This window comes from Tiliqua scincoides, chromosome 7 (assembly GCF_035046505.1).
Source record: "Tiliqua scincoides isolate rTilSci1 chromosome 7, rTilSci1.hap2, whole genome shotgun sequence".
Classification (NCBI taxonomy): Eukaryota; Metazoa; Chordata; class Lepidosauria; order Squamata; family Scincidae; genus Tiliqua; species Tiliqua scincoides.
The window spans coordinates 16382809-16406552 of NC_089827.1; the positions used below are offsets into that span (position 1 = coordinate 16382809).

The 23744-nt window shown below is 44.6% G+C and overlaps 1 pseudogene; it reads left to right on the forward strand.

Moving 5' to 3' along the window:
• The first annotated feature begins 646 nt into the window (after positions 1-646).
• On the forward strand, positions 647-763 carry LOC136658109 (5S ribosomal RNA; annotated as a pseudogene).
• Positions 764-23744: the final 22981 nt, after the last annotated feature.

A 23744-nucleotide genomic window follows, 5' to 3' on the forward strand; every position in this document is an offset into this window, starting at 1 on the left:
TTAGAAGACTCGAAGCAAGATGCCATTTTGTATGTATGTATGTGGTTGGTTGGCAACCTTCAGTCTCGAAAGACTATGGTATAAGCCTACAGCACCTGGTATTCCCAGGCGGTCTCCCATCCAGGTATTAACCAGACCTGACTCTGCTTAGCTTCCGAGATCAGACAAGATCAGGCATGTGCAGGGTAACAGCTGCTGTCATGTATGTATGTAAGTATGTATGTTCTTGCTGGAATTCTGCTCCAAAAAAAAAGTCATGGTAGCGGTATCCGAAGCCCTGTGTTGCAGCTGGCTACTAGTGGAAGCACAGGTAGGCTGATGTGTGTGTGGGGAGATGTGGGAGGAATGGCAGGGAGGGGAGTGAATGAGAGAGTGTCGGGGCAGGGTGGAGGACGAGCAGAAGGGGCATTTAATGGTGGCACTCCCATGCACCAGTATCCGACGCTCCTTCCCTCTCCCCTTCCCTTACTTTCTTTGGTTCTGTGCCAGCAAAATAGTTCCCTTACCCTGAGGAGAACTCTGGGCTGTGCCACACTCTGGGGAATGTGTCCCTGCACTTCACTGGTGTTGCCGCATCAGCAGTGGGGGGGGTCGTCCAGTCGGGGGGGGGTGTAGCTGGGATTAGACTGAAAACTACTTAAACTGGTCCCACAACAGTTACCCTGCACATGCCTGATCTTGTCTGATCTCGGAAGCTAAGCAGGGTCAGGCCTGGTTAGTACTTGGATGGGAGACCGCCTGGGAATACCAGGTACTGTAGGCTTATACCATAGCCTTTCGAGACTGAAGGTTGCTAACCACTAGCCAAAGACATTAATGCCACATAAATATGTGTGTGTGCATGCAGTCATTGATGGCTATGTGCCTCCGTATGTCTGTATTTAATTGTGTGCAAGATCGAGGCCACATTATTTTGACTTGTGCTTTATCTAAATTGCAGTATTCCCCCCCCCCCAATGATAATTTGAATGATAAGGAATGCCAGAATATTGTGGTTTATTTGCTCAAAGACACCAAAATATGAATTCTGTGCATTTTTTCAGCTTTCATACAAATACCAATCTTTTATTGTCTGAGAAAGTATTTTAAATGACCCATGTTGTCTATAAATGTCACTTCAGAAAATGGATGCCCTGGGTGAAGATGGTAGGACACACTGAAATATGTTTCACCAGAAATATCAGAAAGACCCCCACATATGATCATTATTAATCTATTGCCTAAAATAGCTTTTCTACTCGACTGTGATTGCAAAGCAACTGAGAACAATATGCACACTTTATTTGCTAAGCAAATAAACTGCCATAAACTATAAAGCAACAATGTTGAACACCATGATAAATCAGGAGATAATGGATTCCTGTATTTATTAACCTCATAAAATGAGCGAATATGTTTGGCTCTGAACAGTCTCCTAATTTGGAGAAATTGAAGGCCATTTGCGTGAAGACTGCAATGTGGAGAAGGGAATAGCATACAGGCATGGTTCACAACTGGCTCATAATTTTTGTATAAATAATAGGGATAACACAATCTCAGTCCCCACTGATTCTGGAGCTTGTTTCCAACAGCTGCAGCCAAGATAGTTCTCAAAATAGCTTTAAATTCAAGTGAGGGCCCAATCCTAGCCAACTTTCCAGCACTGATGCAGCCCCAAGGTAAGGGAACAAGTGTTCCCTTACCTTGAGGAAGCTATCTTGACTGCCCTCCCCCCACAGTATGCAGTGCATGCCCCATTGGCACAGCTGAGTCAGTGGTGGAAAGTTGGCTAGGATTGGGCCCAAGTTACCTTAAACAACTTCTGAATCCTAGAGTTGCATTAAGCAATACTTTATCTTGAGGTCAAGGGCAGCCCAATCTTATTGAAATTTCCTTACACAGATGTAACGGGGCTTACAATGTATCCCATGGTGAATTTGGCCATCTGGAGGTGTCCTTGAGGTCAAGGGAATTTTAGTTCAGAGCGCGATACCATAGTCTTTCGAGACTGAAGGTTGCCAATATATATGCCCTGGAGAAAGCCTCAGAGTCACCAACTGGTCAACTCAGACCTGTGCTTGCTAAATTGCTGGTGCAAGTCCAAGTGGATGCCATGATCACCAATCTCATCTGCCCTTCCAGGATCCAATCCACCAATTCCCCAGCCCTTCCCACTCTACCCCACCCATTACACCCCTTCCCCACTTTTTACTGCTTGGTTCAGAACTTACTTGCTCCTGCATGCATGGAGACCTGTACAGGCACCTGCCGCTTAACAACCTTCTGTTAATGACAGACCACATATATGACGGTGGTCAAAGAACAACAAAGAGCTCTTAACGAGGCAGTCGGGGCTCCCATAGCCTGCAGCAGTTGTTTACACAACAAAGAGGCCCTTAATACAAGGAAGAGGCCATCTAACTCCAGCAGCCTGTACAACCAGCTAGTTTCTTGGAGGGAGTGTCTGTTTACAAAACAAAGGCACTAGATTGGGCTGGATGTTCACTTAACAACCTAATTGCATAACAACAGGGATCGGAGAATGTATCCCCGTCGTTAAGTGGCGCACACCTGTACAGGCACCGGCAGGATGGCGCAGGCTTTCCCACTGGTACTACTAACTTCTGTGCTGTCCAACATGCTTTACAGCACATCTGCGGTACCCTGTGCCAGCAGAGCACTCAGTACTCCAGCGCAGAGGCACAGCGCAGAGGCACAGCGCAGAGGCAGAGGATTGTGTAGTCAGGACAATCCAATCAATGCCTATTAAAACTAAAGAAATTGCTCTGGGGTATGGCTTGATTATTACATTCCTAATCTTTCCTCAAAAGAGACTATACACACTATCACTTAATGCAGACTGATGTGGCATAGCCAAAGGGCTCGCTACCCAGAAGACATTGCATGGAATGACAGTTGTATGATCTGTATGATCAGTTGTATGATCTGTATGATCATATGGTCAATTGTATGATCTGTATGATCTGTTGTATGTCAGTTGTATGATTTTAGTAGTCTTTTTTCAAGCCAGTGCCTAACCCGGCCTGACATGATCTGTATTCTGTCCCCATACTATGTATTTTTGGTGTTGTCGTCCGCCCCCCCCCCAAAAAAAAGGAAGACCATGAAGCAATACAGTGTGCGATTTATGGACTACCCTTTTACAGTTGGTTTAACACTGTAACACCAAATTAAGTGAACACTAAATCCAAATGTAAGGAAGCATTTTGACTCTTCAGTTTGCATCCCCTCGAGATGGTCCTTAGCACAAGAAGCTCTAATTACTAATGTAATTAGTAATTAGTGCTTCTATAATTGGAGGTATATTTAAAAATGAATCCTTGATAAACCTATCAAAAATAATATTTTTGCTAATAAAGATTAGCATTACAGTGAAATGTCCTCTCACTCACCCTCTGCAGAATTCACTGCAGAACCTGATAAATAAGTCATTTAGATATTTGATATTCAGTAATTAATGAATTCTTAGATTTGACAAGCAGCATAAACATACAACATACAACAAACCTTTATTAGGCATATAGTTTTACAACTAATATAAGAACATAAGAACATAAGAACAGCCCCACTGGATCAGGCCATAGGCCCATCTAGTCCAGCTTCCTGTATCTCACAGCGGCCCACCAAATGCCCCAGGGAGCACACCAGATAACAAGAGACCTCATCCTGGTGCCCTCCCCTACATCTGGCATTCTGACTTAACCCATTCCTAAAATCAGGAGGTTGCGCATACACATCATGGCTTGTACCCCATAATGGATTTTTCCTCCAGAAACTCGTCCAATCCCCTTTTAAAGGCGTCTAGGCTAGACGCCAGCACCACATCCTGTGGCAAGGAGTTCCACAGACCAACCACGCGCTGAGTAAAGAAATATTTTCTTTTGTCTGTCCTAACCCGCCCAACACTCAATTTTAGTGGATGTCCCCTGGTTCTGGTATTATGTGAGAGTGTAAAGAGCATCTCCCTATCCACTCTGTCCATCCCCTGCATAATTTTGTATGTCTCAATCATGTCCCCCCTCAAGCGTCTCTTTTCTAGGCTGAAGAGGCCCAAACGCCGTAGCCTTTCCTCATAAGGAAGGTGCCCCAGCCCCGTAATCATCTTAGTCGCTCTCTTTTGCACCTTTTCCATTTCCACTATGTCTTTTTTGAGATGCATAGTGGAAATGGAAAAGGTGCAAAAGAGAGCGACTAAGATATCTCCAAACAGTCATGTATGAAGGTATATGTTAAAGGAGAGATAAGAATAAGGGTTAAAACACAACAATTTGCTTACACAGTTACTCCTAGTTGCTTAGAACCAGCAGCTTAGCCTGTTCCATGTTGCTCAAATGTAAAAATTTAGCAAGTGGAAGGGTCACAAATTCGAATTCACCTGCCAGCAAAAGTTGTAAAGAGGTGATCTCAGAGAGACCTTTTTTGTTTCCTGACAACGAGGGGAGATGCTGGTCTCTGAGCACTTGATTAAAAGCACAACGCAGAACAATGTGTGGAAGAGAGTCTACCTCTCTGAGGCCACAATTGCAAACTCGTTCTTCCTTCGGGGCATTTCTAAACCTACCAAGTAGGTCATTAGAAGGCAACACGTTGCATCGGGCTAATGTAAAAGCCCTCCTTGCAAAGGGGCACTCTAAGAAGGTCAGGTACTTTGGTTGTTTACCAAAAGTATTGTTAAGATGGAAATTTAGGGGCGAACATTTTTTTTGTGCTGCAGCCAAAATCTCTTGCCTTTCTATGTCAGTTAGTCTTGTTGTCAAGAGCCTGATAGAAACCTCAAGTGTAGCAGCTCCTTGTAGATCTTCCTCAAGACCCATTTGTCTAATTTTCTTATTGAATAGAGCTAAGCAAGGAGACAACAGCGAGTCAGTCAATAACCCCTTTAACAATGGGTTTTGGTCAGCCCTGAAGCATACTTTGGTCCAGTATTTTAAGAAACTGGACCAAGCTAGAAACTCCAGCCTATATTGGCCTGTCTCCAGGCAAAGTGCCTCGAAGGGAATGCAATGCGGTACACCTAAGATCTTGTATAGAAAATTAGAATGGATCTTTTCAATCGAGTGACAAGCAGCATTTGATTGTCTCTGGGGAGGGAAGATTGCTTGCAACTTAAGCAGATCTTGCTGATTTATTCAATTAGCATAAAGCAGTGCCATTTAAAACAACCGCAAATCTGGAATTTTTAGTGCAGAGTTACAAACCACTTGTTAGAGTCTAGGATCGTTCTTTCCTATCAATGCCCTTAGCTTTCAGCTTTGAATTTCTACCTGTCAGACAACAAGAGGTGAAGGGACAGTTTCAAGTGGACAGGTTTAAATGGAATAAAAGTGACTGAAAAAGACACAAATGTTTGTGAAGATGGAATGTTAAATTATGGGAGGACTGCCCAACACCAGTTTATTTCTTTGGGCCTTTGGACATAACTAAAAGGTGCAAATCAAAAATCAGAACAAAAAATCCAGTTAATAAACCCAGTTCCTAACAACACAATCCTATACATGTGTACTCAGAACTAAGGACCCCATCCTATCCAACTCAGGGCCTCATCCTATCCAACTTTCCAGCGCCAATGCAGCCACAATGCAGCCCCAAGGCAAGGGAACAAATGTTCCTTTACCATGAGGAGGGCTCTGGGACTACCCCCAACTGTAAGATGCCCAATTGGCACAGCTACATTTGTGCTGGAAAGCTGGATAGGATTGAGCCCTGCATCCCATTTTAATTCAAAAATGCTTTCTCTCAGGTAAGTGCGTTTAGCACTGCAGCTGAAGAATAAGTCAACACATTTATGTCACTCACGAGCACTGTAAACATCCTAAAAGAATATATTGTATATCTCTGAAACAAGTGCTTTCAGGAATATCAGCCTTTTTAGCAGACCTGTCATACAGATAAATGAATGGATGTCCTTGTCAGCACCTGCTTTTATGGGAAGGCAGTTTGAGGAAGGAATTGTAGATGGTAGTTTAGGAGGAGTAAGCTGTTAGCCTCTGTAAAGTAAGCAGTGGCATATCTAGTGTTACATGTGCAAGTTATGCAGGATTTCAATGTTACAGGATTTCCTGTAACCCCATGGGCTACACTGAGCGAGCACTGTGGGAATTTTTGTAAAGGGCACTTTGGAGAAGGGGCACTTAGTACGAACAACACTCAATAACCAGGGAGGCCAGAAGGAAATGAAGGACAGATCAATGATACTTGTCGTCTCAGATTTCAATCCTGCATAAACGATTGGTCCAGTCTTATAACTGGCCAATTGGGTGGTGGATCAAAATCCTACTGACCCATTGCCCCTCCAGTTAAGTGTTTCAGCAGCACCAATCGTGGGGAATCTGGGCGGAACTAAGGGATATAAAGCCAGGGGTGTTTGCCTTGTGTTTTCATTGCCAGGTTCTGTTCTGAAGAGGAAATAAACATGTTGAGCTGTTATCTCTATGCCTTCCTTTATTCGTATGACCCACTATTTAACTTCTAGGACATGGCAAGGCGCATGTCCTGGGCACCACTTGAAGGGGGTGCCAGCTGCCACAGTGAGCGCCATGCACACTCTAGTCGCTTCCTGAGTCAGGAAGCAATGTGGGGGCACTCACAGCAGCCACTGGGGCGATTTTCACATTGGGAGTCAAAATCACCCCAGCTGCTTCTGGGAGTGTGCACATGCTCCAGTCACTTCCCAAATGAGGAAGTGACTTGAGCCCCTTCTCCCTGAGCGCTCACTAAGAACATAAGACGGTGGTGGAACATAAGAACACTGTGGCGGTTGGAGTGATATCTCCCCAGCGTCCCCTGTGAGTGGCCATGAGCTCTAGCGGCTTTGTGACTCAGGGAGCGTTTGTGAGAATCCAGAAGTGACATCATGTGACATCATGATGTTGTGTGATGGCATGTGACACAACATTGCTTCCCTGGGCACCACAGCCCCTGGCTATGCCACTGAAAGTAAGCTGTTAGTTAGCCTTGTTACCACAGCCGCCACTCCTTCCGCTTCCGCTTCTTCCCTCTTGGTTCATATCTAAGAGCCCACAATTCCATTCCACTCCATGAGTGTTAATATTTCCCTCAAAGACATAAGGAGACAGAGAAGTGTAAGAAAAAATGAAGATATAGCCTTTGATCTGTTTTGTAATTGTTTGATTTTTCCAGTAACAACAATATGCATAGATTTTCAATTTGCAGCTGGCAATTGTAGGAATGAAAGTTATTTGAAAACCAGCGGGAAGCAGAAGCGTTGAAAGAAAAAGAGAGCAAGATGGAAAAGATAGTGCTCTGGTAAGCATAAACATAAAATTGGCAGACAGATTGTGCTTGTCCGTGAGTTACACCTGCTGGATGGGTTCAGGACAGCATCGCTTCGAGTCCCTCTTATGCCCAATGGAATATAACACTAAACTAAGGTTTTAAAAAAAGATGTTGGAGTAGTGATTCTTGCACCAGGGCAGGGGTGTCCAAACATTTTGGCAGGAGGGCCGCATCATCTCTCTGACACTTTGTTGGCGGCCGGGGAAAAAATAATTAACTTGCATTTAAAATTTGAATAAATTTACATAAATGAATATATTAGAGATGAAACTTATATGAATGAATGAAGGCCTATAAAAGGTCTTGCACAAAGCAAAGCCAACCTTTCCTTCGCTGTCACTGCTGCATCACAGATGTAAAACAGCAAGTAGTGGAGGGAGCCCTCATCCCACAGCTCAGGTGAGCGGTCAAACAGTCGTCCTCACGCTGAGAAAAGTTGCATCAGGCCAGCATGGGCTCCAGCAAGTCTCTGGAGGGCCAGAGGCTCATTGGAGACTGGGGACTCCCTGAGGGCTGGTTTGGAAGTCCTCAAGGGCCACAAGTGGCCCCTGGGCTGGGGTTTGGGCACCCCTGCACCAGTGTAACCCTCAGTAGTTCAAGAGAGAGGAAAAAAAAACTAGACAGCCTTGGTGTCAGAAGAAGAAAATTTTTCTTTACAGTGTGTGATTAATCTGTGGAACTCCTTGCCACAGGACAGCAGCGGACCTCCCCACCTCCACTCCTGGGGCAAAGATACGTGATGGTGCCCCCCCACAGGCTACCGCCATCCCCCCGTGCAGAAATCCACCCCCCCTACTTACCTGAGGCTCACAGAACTTTGCGCGACTCAAGAACAGGAAACCAGAAGCACAGTTTTCACCCCTGTCAGGAGCCTCAGAGAGGCTTCTGCAGGGTCCTGGTGCCCCGTGCCTTGGGCTTTTGCCCAAAGGCCCTTATGGTAGGTCCGCAACTGCCACAGGATGTGGTGATGGTGTCTGGCCTAGATGCCTTTAAAAGAGACCTGGACAGATTTCTGGAAGGAAAGTCCATCCCAGGTTGCAAGCCATGATGGATGTGTGCAACCTCCTGGTTTTAGAAGCAGGCTACTCCAAAATAACAGATGCATGGGAATGGCCACAGGATGCAGGTATCTTGTTGTGTAGTTGTCTTGTGTGCTCCCTGATGCATCTGGCAGGCCACTGTTTGATACAGGAAGCTGGACTAGATTGGCCTTTGGCCTGATCCTTCAGGACTCTTCTTATGTTCTTATGGTCAGAAAAGATGGGGCCTTGGCTAGAGTCATGTACTTACTCAGGGGCCAGTACCTCCCACTGACAGCAAAACAGTATATACACATATTGGTGTGTAAATTAAAATACTTCCAATTGAGTACACATAGTGGAAGGTAAGAAATTAGGATTCTGACTCTGATGGGATTCTGATTCTATAGCCAATCTATAGCACACCACCAGGAGTATATGAGCCCCAAGCAAGGAACATACATCTCATACATCAAAGTTTATGACATCATTCTGGTCTATAACACTGTAACTCCATGGGCTACAGTGAGCGAGCACTGTGGGAATTTTTCTAAAGGGCACTTTGGAGAAGGGGCACTTAGTACAAACAACACTCAATAACCAGGGAGGCCAGAAGGAAATGAAGGACAGATCAATGATACTTGTCATCTCAGATTACACTGAGGTATGACATGTTTCAGAACTCCAGATATAGACAGTTGCCAAGAACTTTAACTCAGTTCTTGCAACTAGACTGCAAGGTCACACAGGCAAAAAAAAAGGAGGAGAGTATCAGGGCGGGAGACCATGCCAATGACAGCTGCATTTCCTCCAGACTTTTCTCCAAACTCCCACCCCAGAGGCATGAATGTCCCCTTGGCCCCCCCCCCATGGCCACAGAGGGTCTTCCACTCACCTGAAAAAGAAGAAACTGAGTACTAAGCAATTTACAGCCCAATCCTATCCACGCTGGCCCAGAACAAGCAGTGCCATTGACAGCAGGAGTGCCACTGACAGCAGTGCAGGAGGCCAGCGCATCACCCACATGATGGACCTCCTCCCACACAGTGGATGGGGTGATGCCCCAGGCGGTGCATGTGGTTATCCACCATCGCCCCACTGGTTTTTTTGAATATAACTTTTGATAGAATAGAGATATTTCAACATGGTTTGTTTCTTTGCATGAAATTCCACATTGAATATTATATAACATGATGGTATTATTCAAAAAAACCAAGATTTAAAAAATTTTGACCAGTAGTCGTGTCACCCCTGCTCCCATGCTCATCACCCGGTGTGGCCCACACACCCTCTAGCAACACCACTGCCCATAGATCACCATGTTCCCAGTGGTTCTACACAGAGCTATGCCAGATCTTTAGCTGGGATGTTTCAGGAAGTGGGTCCAGGCCTGAAACAGGGATAGGATCTAGTATGCCTGGCTGCCACTGAGATCCTCACCACTCCCACTCCCGAACTACCCCTGATCCCCCAATTTATTGGTTCTGCTGGCCAGTGTTGCTTGCACACAAACTTTGCATTGACAGCAATGGCCTGCAAAACAGCTGAGCACTTGCTGCGCCATTGACCTGGACCTTACAGATGCAGATGAGATCTATGAGCATAAAGCCCAGCTAGGATCAGGCCTTCAACCAGGTCAATCAGTAGTTAATAGGTTTGGTTGATGGACGAAAATCCTGTGGCGAATTCATCACGCCATGGAAATTTAAAGAGCTATTCCCATAATACCTAGAGTCAAGGAATAGCCAAGGAAATGAAAACATGATTAACACCCAATTTAAATCATAGAAATCAATAACACATTAACAACAACTCATTGGAGTTTGTTCACATTCTCATGACAAGCGAGTGTGCCTCCACACATGTGCAACTTTGACAAATAATACTAAGTTGCAAACAATTACAAGACATTACATGCAAATTAGAAAGTGTGAAAGAATTCACTTGCTACAGCTGATTCAATGCTATCTGACAGGCAAACAGAGTCACATGTCTAGAACATGCACATGACCTTAATTGTGCCCAGGAGATTATTCTCTGCCTAGGCGGACAAGTAATGGCCAAGAGGTGTGCCGATTTCTCAGTCTTCCCACCCACATAGGGTATTTGTTCTAGACAGTGGTGTCATCAGAGGAGTGCGGGGGCGCGGGCCACACCGGGTGATGTGCACGGGAGGGGGTGACATGCACTGGGGTGACACACTAAAATTGCGGTGGTTAGGAGTAACCCCATCATATTATATACCGTTGGATGCAGAATTTCGAGCAGAATGCAATGCAAAAAACCCAAGTGAAATATCACCTTGTGATCAAAAGTTATGGCCAAAAAACTGAAGAACAAAAAATGCATGGATCCTTATGGAAAGTGAAAGTGAGCCATATCGCACATTTACTCATGAGTAGGCAAACGTGCCTTAGTCCGTCAGAAAGGGCAGGCTGAGAGGAATCCAACAACACCAGAATGGTTCTGATCCAATGAATGTAACCCCCAAAAACACCTGAGAAGGTAGTCCCGCCCTCCAAGCAGATGAATGTATTGAGCCCTATGGAAAGCGAAACTAAGCCTCATGGTCCTGTTTACTCGCGAGTAAGCAAACATGCCTTGGCTGGTGTGGGAGATCAGGTGAAGGAGAGTGCAAGGGTACCAGAATGGTCCTGATCCTATGCACCTGCAGCTAAACAAGTGCTCCAGAAAGCAGCCTCCCCTCCCCACTAAAAAGAGGCTTCAAAACAGAGGCTTCAACTGATAAGGTGAACTTTTAGAGGCTTGCAAAGCCAGGTGGATCCTGACAGTGATCTGGTTTAAACAGAAGTTCTTAAATTGAACTGGGCACCGGGTAGGGCTGAAAACCTTACTGATTTTGGAGGGGGGGGATTGCAGGCAGGCTACAGGGGAAATTCATTTGGTGGAACAGGGCTGGCTTCTGCTTATTTAATTATTTGTTTTACTTTAATTATTTATACTTATTTATTTTAATTTGCCTGATGACGTCACTTCCACCAGGACATCATTTCTGGTGGGTCTTGGACAGATTGTCATTCTAAAAAGTGGGTCCTAGTGCTAAAAGTTTGAGAACTACTGCAATAAGGTGTTAGTAAGTTGATACCCTTGGGGGGGAGGGTGACACCACTAGTGACCAAAATCACTAAAATCATAATTTGGAAGAATAATACCATCATGTTATATATCAAGCAGTGCGTAATTTCATGCAGAATGTGTTCTATCTTTGTTCTATCAAAAGGTGCAGCCAAAAAACCAGTGGGGGCGGAATGATGGTACATCACCACGCCCACCAACTGGGGTGTTGCCCCGCCCACTGCATGGGGGGTGACACACTGGCATCCCGCACCGGGTGATGCGAACCCTGGTGATGCCACTGGTTCTAGATGAGAAGATAGCAGTCTAGGGTTTCATATACGCTTCTATTCCAGGAACATATTTTTGTTATCCCATAACTCCACCGCACTCTGCTCCAATGTTAGGTAAAGCAATGGGGAACGGCGATCTTATCTTATTGCTCTCTCACCCTCAGGGAAAGTATTCCACCTGCTATTCAAATGCTGCTTATATCATCATACTTGCAGAGGGGACAAATGAATTGTCATAAAGTGAAACTTTAAGTCATGGTGGTGTCCAGCTTTGCCAGGTTGGGCACAACAGCTGGATAGCCTGGGGTTACTCTTGAAAATGATTTGGAAGCTGCAGCTAGTGCAGAATTTGGTGGCTTGATTGGTTGCTGGAGCTTGGTGGGCTAAGCCTGACATACCATTGCTCAGGCGGCTACGCTGGCTGCCAATCAATTTGAAGCCCTACTCAGGATGTTGGTGATGCCCTCTAAAGCCCTATATGGCATAGATCCAGGATACCTCAAGGACCATCTTCTCCCATATAAAGGACTGTCTTCTCCTGTACACCCCCTTTGATCATCAGATAGGGCCCTGTTTAGGATATTGCTGCCACCTGAAGCCAAAGGGATGGCAGTCAGGGGCAGGGCCTTTTTCGGCTGTTGTGCCACATTTCTGGAGTAACCAGAATATTTGAGAACAGCCCCCTCTTTTCGGAGGGTGTCTCAAAACTTATTTATTTCACTTGGTTTTTGGGGAGGGAGGAGGAACCTTTTTTCCCTCATTTGCTGCTTTTATGCCATTGTTTCTACGCTGTTGCTGTTTTTATATTTTTATCCATTTCATTAAACTTTGTTCTTTTAAATTGCTTTTAAAGGTTTGTATTTATGTTTCTTATGATTGTATTTTTATTCTGAATTCTACACCACCTTGAACATAGGAAAGGCGGCAAATAAATAAATAAACTCCTGAACACTCAATCTTATGCACCATCAGGGAGTGTGCAGAGAGCACAAAGGAGGAGTGGCGCAAAGTGCTGCCCAAGCACTAGCACAATTTAAAGCTCTATCTTCAGTATACTCTGGTTCTAGCAGGCTGGAAGGAACCATAGAAAAATCCATGAAGTTCACGCCAACTAAAGGCTTGAAGGTGTCTCTTCGGACCGGTAAAAACTGTCCAGGTATCAAAGAAAGCACATATCCATGTTAATTGTTTTAGGCTTATTAATTCAAAAAGCATCTATGGATAAATTTTAGTGACACACATTCTCTCTGCGTAAGGCCACATTCTACCTTTGTAAAGCCGGATTATTCTTGTGTAAACGGAGGTTTATTGTGCGAAATGTAAAAATGAGGTATCTTCTCATTGCTGTTCGTAGGGTAATTTTCTTTGGAATTAATTAGGGCAATTTAATCACTACAGCTCAATTCAGCTGGCTCTTGTAATTTATTTTAAGGATTATTCTGGTTAATGTATTCTTTACTGCCGTGGATAACCCTGGTGGTTTGGGTTTCCAAGTTTCAAATGTCAAAAGGCTTTCAGCTGTTCTAATATGCCACTTTTAAAGTTTGACTTAGTTCTCCAACTCCCTTTGCTCTTCTTGCTGCCTTCCAAATACCATTAAAAGAAAGGTTTCTAAAGCATATATATGTGCTCAGCTTGTAAGTATACACACACACACATATGCTTAACCATAGAATTATCTCATTGACATTCAGACCTGTTGCTCCCCCATTTCTCACCTGAAAGCAGTTTATTTCAATAGTAATAGTGAATACACATGTGCTTTGTCCCCAAGTTCCTATTCAGGCCTGATGAGATTTCTTTTTAAAGAAATTATTCCAGATAAAGATCCTCAAAATTACTTCTTTAGAGATGGGGGGGATGCATGACATTATCACCTTCCTCATAAAACAAAGGGTACAGTGCTTGTAATTTTGAAACAATGGAGACGCACAACAATAGGGAAAACGCTAAGTGGTCCTAAGTGGAAAGCAAGTGACAGATGACAAGATAGACTGAACTGGTATCCCATTTTAATCTTGTGTATCTTCATGGAACAGAACTGAATATATTCTGTCTTCTGTTTAATTTTGTCATATTTGGCTGAACAAGAGCCCAACCTTATACAAACATTGTAGGGCTGTGCATCCTTGAATCCAGCCCTGCGATGGCACTGACTGCCGTAATGCTCCATCAGTGTGCCACTTGGGGCACTGCTGCGAGTGCCAACAGGAAGGCCTGCACCTTTTGACCCTTGTTGTTGGCTGATCTCCTGCTCACCAGAGGAGGTAAGATGCTGGGAGAGATGGGATGGGTGGCAGGAGGGTAGAACAGGGTAGAGAGGGAGCAAAATGGGATGGAGAAGGGCAGGGATGGGTGGATTGGATTCCAGGAGGGGAGTGGGATTGGTGACACCGGCACCGCCAATATCCTAACTCTCTTCCTGGGCCTGATTCTGTAGCATGAGTCAACATGGACCTACATCAGCAAAATAGCTGTCATAGGTCCACCTGTACCATGGGGACTTAACTCCAGGTAAGGGAACAATTAGGTAAGGGAACTATACTGGCGCCAGTGCATTGACAAGTGGTGGAGGGAATAGGATTGGGTCCTCAGTCTGCTAATCTCCGAGGTACGTATTTTGGGCCTCTTGGGTCCTCAGTCTGCTAATCTCCGAGGTACGTATTTTGGGCCTCGTATTTTGGGCCTCTTGGTCTATTGTCTTCTCTTATGCCACAGCTGCCCTTTTTGAGTCAACCCAGACAGAAAACAGTAGTGGCCCAGCATCTTTCAAGCAAAATATCAGTATCTAGGATCATTATTTAGAACTTGGAAGTTGAAATTGACTGTGCCAATACTGGTCAGAGCAGGGATAGGGCAAATCAGGTAGTGATGCCTTGGTGTTTATCAAGGTTCTATTTTTGCTTCAACAGTGGCTGACACACCTCCCCTGATCGTCATTCTCCCTTCTATAAAAAAAATGCTCACAGTCACTATTCCTCCCACTCCCTCTGTTCAGTGGCTACTTCAGTGGCCATTTCCACTCCCCCCCCCCATTGCCCCTCAGGTGATCCCAGATAACCAGGGAACATTATACCAAATGTGATGTGGTCACAACATTATGAAGCCAGTCAGAGTTAGCTATGTCTTGACACCACTAAGTTCAAAGCTTCATACATTGGTCAGAACAGAACACATAGACAAACAGAACACATAGACGAACAGGCCTTGCTGAGGGAGAGTCAGCATGGCTTCTGTAAGGGTAAGTCTTGCCTCACAAACCTTATAGAATTCTTTGAAAAGGTCAACAGGCATGTGGATGCGGGAGAACCCGTGGACATTATATAGCTGGACTTTCAGAAGGCGTTTGACACGGTCCCTCACCAAAGGCTACTGAAAAAACTCCACAGTCAGGGAATTAGAGGACAGGTCCTCTCGTGGACTGAGAACTGGTTGGAGGCCAGGAAGCAGAGAGTGGGTGTCAATGGGCAATTTTCACAATGGAGAGAGGTGAAAAGCGGTGTGCCCCAAGGATCTGTCCTGGGACCGGTGCTTTTCAACGTCTTCATAAATGACCTGGAGACAGGGTTGAGCAGTGAACTGGCTAAGTTTGCAGACCACACCAAACTTTTCCGAGTAGTGAAGACCAGAAGTGATTGTGAGGAGCTCCAGAAGGATCTCTCCAGACTGGCAGAATGGGCAGCAAAATGGCAGATGCGCTTCAATGTCAGTAAGTGTAAAGTCATGCACATTGGGGCAAAAAATCAAAACTTTAGATATAGGCTGATGAGTTCTGAGCTGTCTGTGACAGATCAGGAGAGAGATCTTGGGGTGGTGGTGGACAGGTCGATGAAAGTGTCAACCCAATGTGCGGCGGCAGTGAAGAAGGCCAATTCTATGCTTGGGATCATTAGGAAGGGTATTGAGAACAAAACGGCTGTATTATAATGCCGTTGTACAAATCTATGGTAAGGCCACACCTGGAGTATTGTGTCCAGTTCTGGTCGCCGCATCTCAAAAAAGACATAGTGGAAATGGAAAAGGTGCAAAAGAGAGCGACTAAGATGATTACGGGGCTGGGGCACCTTCCTTATGAGGAAAGGCTACGGCGTTTGGGCCTCTTCAGCCTAGAAAAGAGACACCTGAGGGGGGACATGATTGAGACATACAAAATTATGCAGGGGATGGACAGAGTGGATAGGGAGATGCTCTTTACACTCTCACATAATACCAGAACCAGGGGACATCCACTAAAATTGAGTGTTGGGCAGGTTAGGACAGACAAAAGAAAATATTTCTTTACTCAGCGTGTGGTCGGTCTGTGGAACTCCTTGCCACAGGATGTGGTGCTGTCGTCTAGCCTAGATGCCTTTAAAAGTGGATTGGACACGTTTCTGGAGGAAAAATCCATTATGGGGTACAAGCCATGATGTGTATGCGCAACCTCCTGATTTTAGAAATGGGTTATGTCAGAATGCCAGATGCAAGGGAGGGCACCAGGATGAGGTCTCTTGTTATCTGGTGTGCTCCCTGGGGCATTTGGTGGGCCGCTGTGAGATACAGGAAGCTGGACTAGATGGGCCTATGGCCTGATCCAGTGGGGCTGTTCTTATGTTCTTAGAGATCACGCGAAGAGTGGAACCGTTTCTCAGTCCTTTCGTAATGCCAGTATTTATGCAGTTATCCCTCCCCTGCACATGCACTCTGTTGGGTCAGCGCTAGGCCCTTCCCCCCCCCCCACACACAACCACCCTGTGGATTCTTAAATTTTACACACCACAAGGTTGAATTGAAACACTGACCACCAAGCACTGTGTCGGTTTACTTGAATTCCACCTGCTTCGTCATTCCAGCGCTCTTTCCCCCAGCATTGTTCAGGACTAAGCATGTAGGAAGGCTACTGCATGAAATCAGCTTTAACAATTCTGTTTGCCGATTGAAAGCCGAGGCTTTCCATACAAATCCAATTCAAATTTCAGCCAGCTCACTTTGCTTAATAGTGTCAAGCATATTAATTTCCCAGCAACTTGCTTTCCGTAATGACTCTCTAGATCTTTTCGCGTATGTAGGCTTTGCTAACCCTTGCAGCGCGCATGGATTATGTGGGTTTAAAGGGCACAGAAGTGGTCATTGTCGAACATGTGTACGTGTATGTTGGTTGCAAAAAATAAAGATAGTTTGCTGCTAAAGGGATCAAAGTCTCAGGACAATGCAAAGGATGCTCCTTGGTCACTTGCACAGGTGGGAGAAAGGAGATTGCATTAAAAATGGCTCTATAGAGTACTGTAGCAATCCTTTATGAGCAGCTTCAGGCAGTGATTTGGTGGAGGACAGCAGTTTCCACTAGTCTTCCCCCTCTCCATTGTCTGAAAAGGATAAGAGGAAATGCATAGGAAAAGAAAGTGGTTTGCTAGACCAGCCATTCTCAACTTTTTGGGGACTACAGTTCGTTAGGAGTTCTTCTCAGGTTCCAGGTCCGCACCCATCAAACAAAGATACAAAACACTGTATGAATTAAACATCTATTAAACCCCCTTCAAATGTGCCAGAGTTACCCAGGGGGCCATATGGCTCCCACTGAAAATGGCTGAGCTAGACCACCCCTAATGTTCTAGATCAGGGTTTCTCAAACTGTGGGTCGCAACCCACTTGGTGAGTGGTGACTTGATGCCCAGTGGGTCCCGGGTTGGGCTGTTCCTCCCACCCTTCTGTCCGGTTGGCTCCAAATTGGAGCCCTCTTGATGCAGCTGGAGGTTGCACTGGGGCTCTGCAGGCCTCCAGAAGTAGTGAGGAAGTCACTTCCAGCTTAATTCCAGGTTCATGAAAGTGACTTTTGGTTGCTTCCAGAGGCTTGTGGTGGCCATAGAAGGAGGTGGGTTGCAGCACTTTCTGCCACAGGACAGGTGGGTCATGGCAGGGGGAGGTTTGAAAACCCCTGTTCTAGTTGACCCTTCCCCTCTCCTCCACACTTCCTCTTCTGCTCCAGTTATCTCTTTAAATTCAGGGAATGAGAAAAGGGGGGAAGTGGTAGATGCAGTGACTGTCAGCCAGATAAGTGGGGGCGGCATCTCGCAGGTGTTTCAGGTGCCAGAGGTCTTGGACTCTGGTTCTGCATGTATGCACTCTGTACCTTTATATGCTCTCCAAAAAAGCAATTACATATAGCACAGCCATCTTGCAATAGCTGTGCCTGAACGACGTACATAGTGAGAATAAGCTCTCATAATTATCAGCGCTTGAGACACAATAATTCTTTCTATGTTTCTTTGTGAAGACGGGGGGGGGGGGGACCCTCAAATACTTCTTGATAGTTTTAAATTGTCTTCTTTATCTTTACCAAGAACCACGAGCATCCCGTAAATGAGGTCTCAATTTCTGCCTGGGTCATTAAAATTGAATACCACCATTTCTACTGATGACATAATGTGTTGCCCAAAATAACCAAAAGATGTTACAACATTTGGACAACATTCTAGGAATATAATTAAAGCCTTTTTTCCCCCTGAAGCATTTGATTAGAATTAATTCTGAGTCCACTAACAGAGTAATAACATTTAGCGTCAATCATTTTTAAAAGTATTCTGCATCATAAGGGAAGAAAGCTATTATCAGGTCGAAGAATTAGCAGAAGTGCCAGGCAAGTAAATAGCCTGTCACACTACTGTTAATACTGATTAAACTCTAAGGCAGCTGCCCCTTTCATAAATGGAAGAGAAGAAGACCTATGAGCTAAACTGGGAAATATTCATCCCATCCTCAATCAATGCAAGGACAATATGTCCCAATTTACCTTTGCGACATGGCTGTGGTACAAAAGCATTCCCTCCCCTTATGTTCTGTTCCCATCAACAAAATTTCCACATCACATAAGCTAACTCAGGGCACAATCAAATGCTTGTCTACACAGAAGCAAGTCCTATTGCCTTCAGTGCTGCTTACTCTCAGGAAGGTGCACATTTGAGTGTAGCCTCAGGCTGCAAGCCTGGGCACACTTTCCTGGGAGTAACCCCTATTGAGCATAATGAGACTTACTTCTGAGCAGAAGTGCATAGGATTGTACTGTCAATTGTACTGTCAATCATGTGGATCACAACAGCCTCAACCCTTGGAAGCACCAGCATGGCTCTAGAACAGTGGTTCCCACATTTTTTACCACTGGGACCCCTTTTTTAAAATGACATTCGATCAGGACCCACTAAGCTTCATGAGACTAGACTAGATCTAGAAAAATCATGTTCTAAAAAGTTAATATTTTTATTTATTTATTTAATATTTATTATATCTATTTATTTGCAAAACCACCTTGGTTGATTTCTCATATTGAGGCAGCGCTATTGAATAGTCTCAAGGCTAGAGGGGCTTAGTTATGTAGACCAGCCTTCAACTGCTGCCACTATCTCTCATTGACGGACTTGGAAAAAAGATCTACCACCCTGCCCTCCCGGATCTGAACTGCCCTCTCCTCCCACCCAAGCACCATCTGGTGCAGAACTCCTATGGCACCCTGGATAAAGAAAAAAGTGCTTGGGAAAGTAATGATACTTTAACATTCTGTATCATTAATTTCTTATCCCGCCTAGATATGTTATGTAGAAAGTATATTCTCAATGTAAGATCACTGTGTGAAGCTTAGACGACTCTTTCAAAAAAAATCTGCTATGCGCAAAAAGGACTAAAGTGACCAATTAGAATTGGGCAAACAGAGAAAATGGCTACATACCAAGTTTTTTTTTCTAGGCACATATACGACACCCTGATATGAGCGAGGAGATCTGAGTTTGCAGCGAAGTAGCTTCTTTTTTTACTGTCATAGCTAAATATGGGGGAACCCTAAGCCACATCCAAAGCAGCTTTGAAAAGAATTTGTGAGTTGGGAAAAGTGCTTCTAATGCAGTGCCACAGAGGGGGCTGCAGTTTAATAGCAATCAAGTTGGCAGAGTGTGTGCAGGGGGCTCTCTGGACCAAAGCCAAAGGAAAGATGGAAGAAACTCTTACTCACACAGTATTTGACAGATGTGTGCTTTCAAAGTTGACCTTTCGGAGCTCTAGGTTATCTCTAGAGTGAGACAAAAGACTTCAAAGTCATAATCAACCAACTTCCTAAGTGGATTAACCATAATGCATTTGCACACGCACACACAAAGTCTTTTTTTTCTCATTCCCATGCCTTCTTCAGTTTCAAATTAAAATAAGGCCTTTTTATTGGCAACCTTCAGTCTCGAAAGACTATGGTATCGCGCTCTGAAAGGTGGTTCTGGCACAGCGTCTAGTGTGGCTGAAAAGGCCAAGATATTTCAATCACAAAGCTCTATAAAAAGTAGAATGACCTCAAATGTCTGTAACAACTTTGAGGCTGAGTTTAGTGGGGTCGATTCCCTTGTGAATATGCTTCAGACTCCAGCGTCACTTTAGAAACATCCTTTTTTTCATTTTGTGAAAATCAAATCAACTAAAAAAAAGTTTTGGGATCAACTGATATCTTTCCACTTGACAGAATCCCAAGGATTCCAGGTGACTTCGTTGAACTTTATTTGACTTGCACTCATTGACTTCTGTTGTTCGACTTTGCACATTTGCACAATCAGTGCTTTGGTGCAGTGACTTTGTGACAAAAATACCCATTCACAGGGCAAATAGGTATGAGTGGGGGTCCAAATTGGGGACCAGAAGTGACAAAAGGTTTAAAGCCCTCTCCCCATATTTCATGATCACGATTTCACCCCCTATGCCTTCCTATGTGTGCCATTTCCATTTTTCAAAACCCACAGTTAGAGGTGTTTGTTTCTGGTGAGTAAGATATGTTTACACCCTACGTCTTACTGAACACAATGGGCTGAGAAAAGTAAATAACACCATTTCCAAACACTTCTACCCACAGGGCCAATCCACACAATCCGCACAATCCGGCTCGTCCTCTTAAGTCATCAGAGAAGGCCTTTTTACAAGTGCCGCCGCCTAACGAGGTACGTGGGGTGGCGGCAAGAAATAGGGCCTTCTCAGTAGTGGCACCAACGTTATGAAACTCCCTTCCCCTTGACTTGAGAATGGCTCCCTCTTTTGAGACTTTTCGGCGAGGCCTGAAGACCCTTCTGTTTAAACAAGCCTTCTGAGTTCATGGCTTTTTTAACATCTTTTCTACATCTTTTAGTATTTTTTACAGGCCGGATTCCTCTATGATCTGCTGCTTTATGCTCTTTTTATCTGATTACTGTTTTTATGGTATCTGTTAATGTGTTTTAATATGTTTTTTATCTGTTGGTTAAATTATGTTTTTTAATCTGTTTTTAACATGTTGTAAGCCGCCCTGGGTCTCTTTTAGGGAGAAGGGCGGGATATAAATAAAGTTTTTATTATTATTATTATTATTATTATTATTATTATTATTATTATTATTATTATTATTATTATGTGATCAATGTCACATCTAGTTTGACCTGTAGAGTTATGTTTAAGGCTAGAGAAATTAGCCTGAATTTTGAGGAATCAGGAGTCTCCCCCCAACATAATTTTTTGGTCTGTTCTTCTGTGGGTGTTTGCAGACTTTGCAGCCACAGACAAAGGGAAACTCCATCACAGCAGAGGAAGACAGGAAGTGTCACCTGACAGGTGCTAGCCTCCCTCCCTAGTACCTTGAGGGAGACAGGGAGAAGCACCTGGTTGCCTAGACAATGAGATAGGACACTTCCCTATCTTTCCAATCTGAGAAACTGCAATGGGGCAAGCAGTAGTGTAGCTACAGGGGGTGGCATGGTAAGTATTGCAGGTGCCACAACGTGCCATGTAAGTGACCCCTCCCACGCACTGTTGGAGCCATTCTGGAAACTGCCTCCGTCAGTCTACTGATCTACCTGTATTCTCTCCATGGACTGGCAGTAGCTTTCCCTACCTGGAGATGTCCGGGATTGAACCTGGACCTTCTGCATGAAAGGTATATGCAGGCCTGACCCAAGTTTGCCTGGCACTGAAATTTCAACTTCTCCTTTTTTTCCTCTTCTGCCCTTTTCAACTTCTTCTTTTTTTCCTCTATCTTCATAGGATTTGCCAGATTCGGGGATGTGGGACCCCCCACCAATGACCATGTCTCCCCTCCTCTTTCAGCTCTATTGCCACAATCTTTGGTAGCAGTGTTGGAGACAGGCCTCTAGCTTGCCCGCCCACTGTCCCTTCTTACCGTTCTCGTCCTCTGTCCTAACTCTGACACTCTACTTCGAAATAGAATCATGCAGTGGGCCAGAAGTTTCTTCCTATTCTGGGAAGAGGGGATGATGCTTCTCCTGTTAGTTCCAGCTAGTTCTTCTCCTGTTCCAGTTCGTTCTACTGCTGTATTTGGAGGAGGTCAGCGGAAGCAAACGGGGACAAGGTGAAGCAACTGCAAAGCTGGCCAATCTGCTCAGAATGCCACCTGCGTCCATTTGTTGCCTGAGGGAGCCCACATGAGCGCATCTCATAGCTGAACCATTGAGCTGGACCATAGCTGGGCCATTGTTTGAGTGACAGGACCATTGAGTCCTGAACAACTGTGTTGTTGGACAACTTGGACATCTGTGCTTGTTCTTAATGAGTCCTGGAAGTTTGTCTCCCAATATACAGTTTGTTGCCCAGTTCTAGTGAGATGCAATGACCAGGATGCAAAAAATAAATTACAAAAAAAAAACCAGGGACACCAATGACCATTTGAGCAGGACGTAATCATCCAGGATGCAAATACCCTAGTACTGGGCCAGCTCTACATATTCACTTGCCTACTGAACCATGGTCCTTCTCCCATGTGTGTATATACTAGGATTACAAAACCTCTCCTTGGCAGAGTTCATCCATTGCTACTCACACTCCCTCCCAGCCTTTCTGGATTAATTGCAGCTGCTCCTGAAAGTCAAGGTTACTCGCCACTGTGCTCAAACACTCATTTCACCATCACTTCCTAGTGAAAAAAAGCTATAGCCATTTTTATCAGAGGCTGGCCTAGAAATATATCTTAGGCCTTTGACACCTCAAGGCTAAATTACTGCAACTATGCTTGAAGATACTTCAAAAGATTCAGCAAAAGAATACTGATGAAATGAAAACTTGGGAACATATTATAGTAGTGCCCCAGCATTTGGAGTGGCTTCCTATGAAAGATGCCAGTGGTTCCCAAATAATTTAGCATCAGGACCCACTTTTTAAAATGGCACTCTGTCCAGACCCACCTAGCTTTACTATTTTTTTTAAAAAAGTTTCACATTACCAGCAGCTCAAGCCGCTGGTTCTTTCACTTTTGCTATGATGGGAAGACCACCTTCTGGAGCTTTGGTGAGCTTCATGTTCATCAGATCAGGACCATTCTGGAGGCCTTGCATTCCCTTTCTCCTGACCTTAGATACAATCTGAGATATGTTTCCCTAATAAGTAAATGCACACATGTGGCTCAGTTTCTCTTTCCATAGAGCTCAATACATTTTCCTTGTCAGCTTGGGGGGAGGGCTTCCTTTTTGAGAGTTTGTTGGGACCTGTGTCCATTACATCGGGACCATTCTGGTGGTGTTGCTCCTTTGGCCTAACCTTTGAAGTGGGCCAAGGCCCATTTGCCCACTCATGCCTAAACATGTACGTCCTACTCTGTCTCAGTTTTTCATAGGGCTCAATACATTTTCTTTGTCAGCTATCAGCTTGCTAGTTTCATGACCCACCAACAAATTGGGTTGCAACCCATTGGTGGGTCCCAACCCACAGTTTTGAGAACAGCTGAAAAAATACCATGGTATATTCATGTTTAATATAAAATAAATAATCCACAAGGTTCACTTTTGGATATCATTGCTCAGTTGGTGTGGACAATTACCTTCACCCTTTCTTAGTCTGATTAGTTTTCCATGGCAGGATATGCACATTCTTGTGCAGGTGGGTGAAGAGGCAAAAAGCAGCACAACTTTCCTAATTTGGTTCAATCCCTGGCATCTCCATGTAGGACTTGGAAAAGTCTCTGGGTGAAACCCAAAAGAAAGAGGGACTTTAGCTCAGTGGTAAAACACCTCCTCTGCATGCAGAAGGTTCCTGTTTTAATCTCTGGTATTTCTCAGAAATGATGGGAAAGACCTCTGGC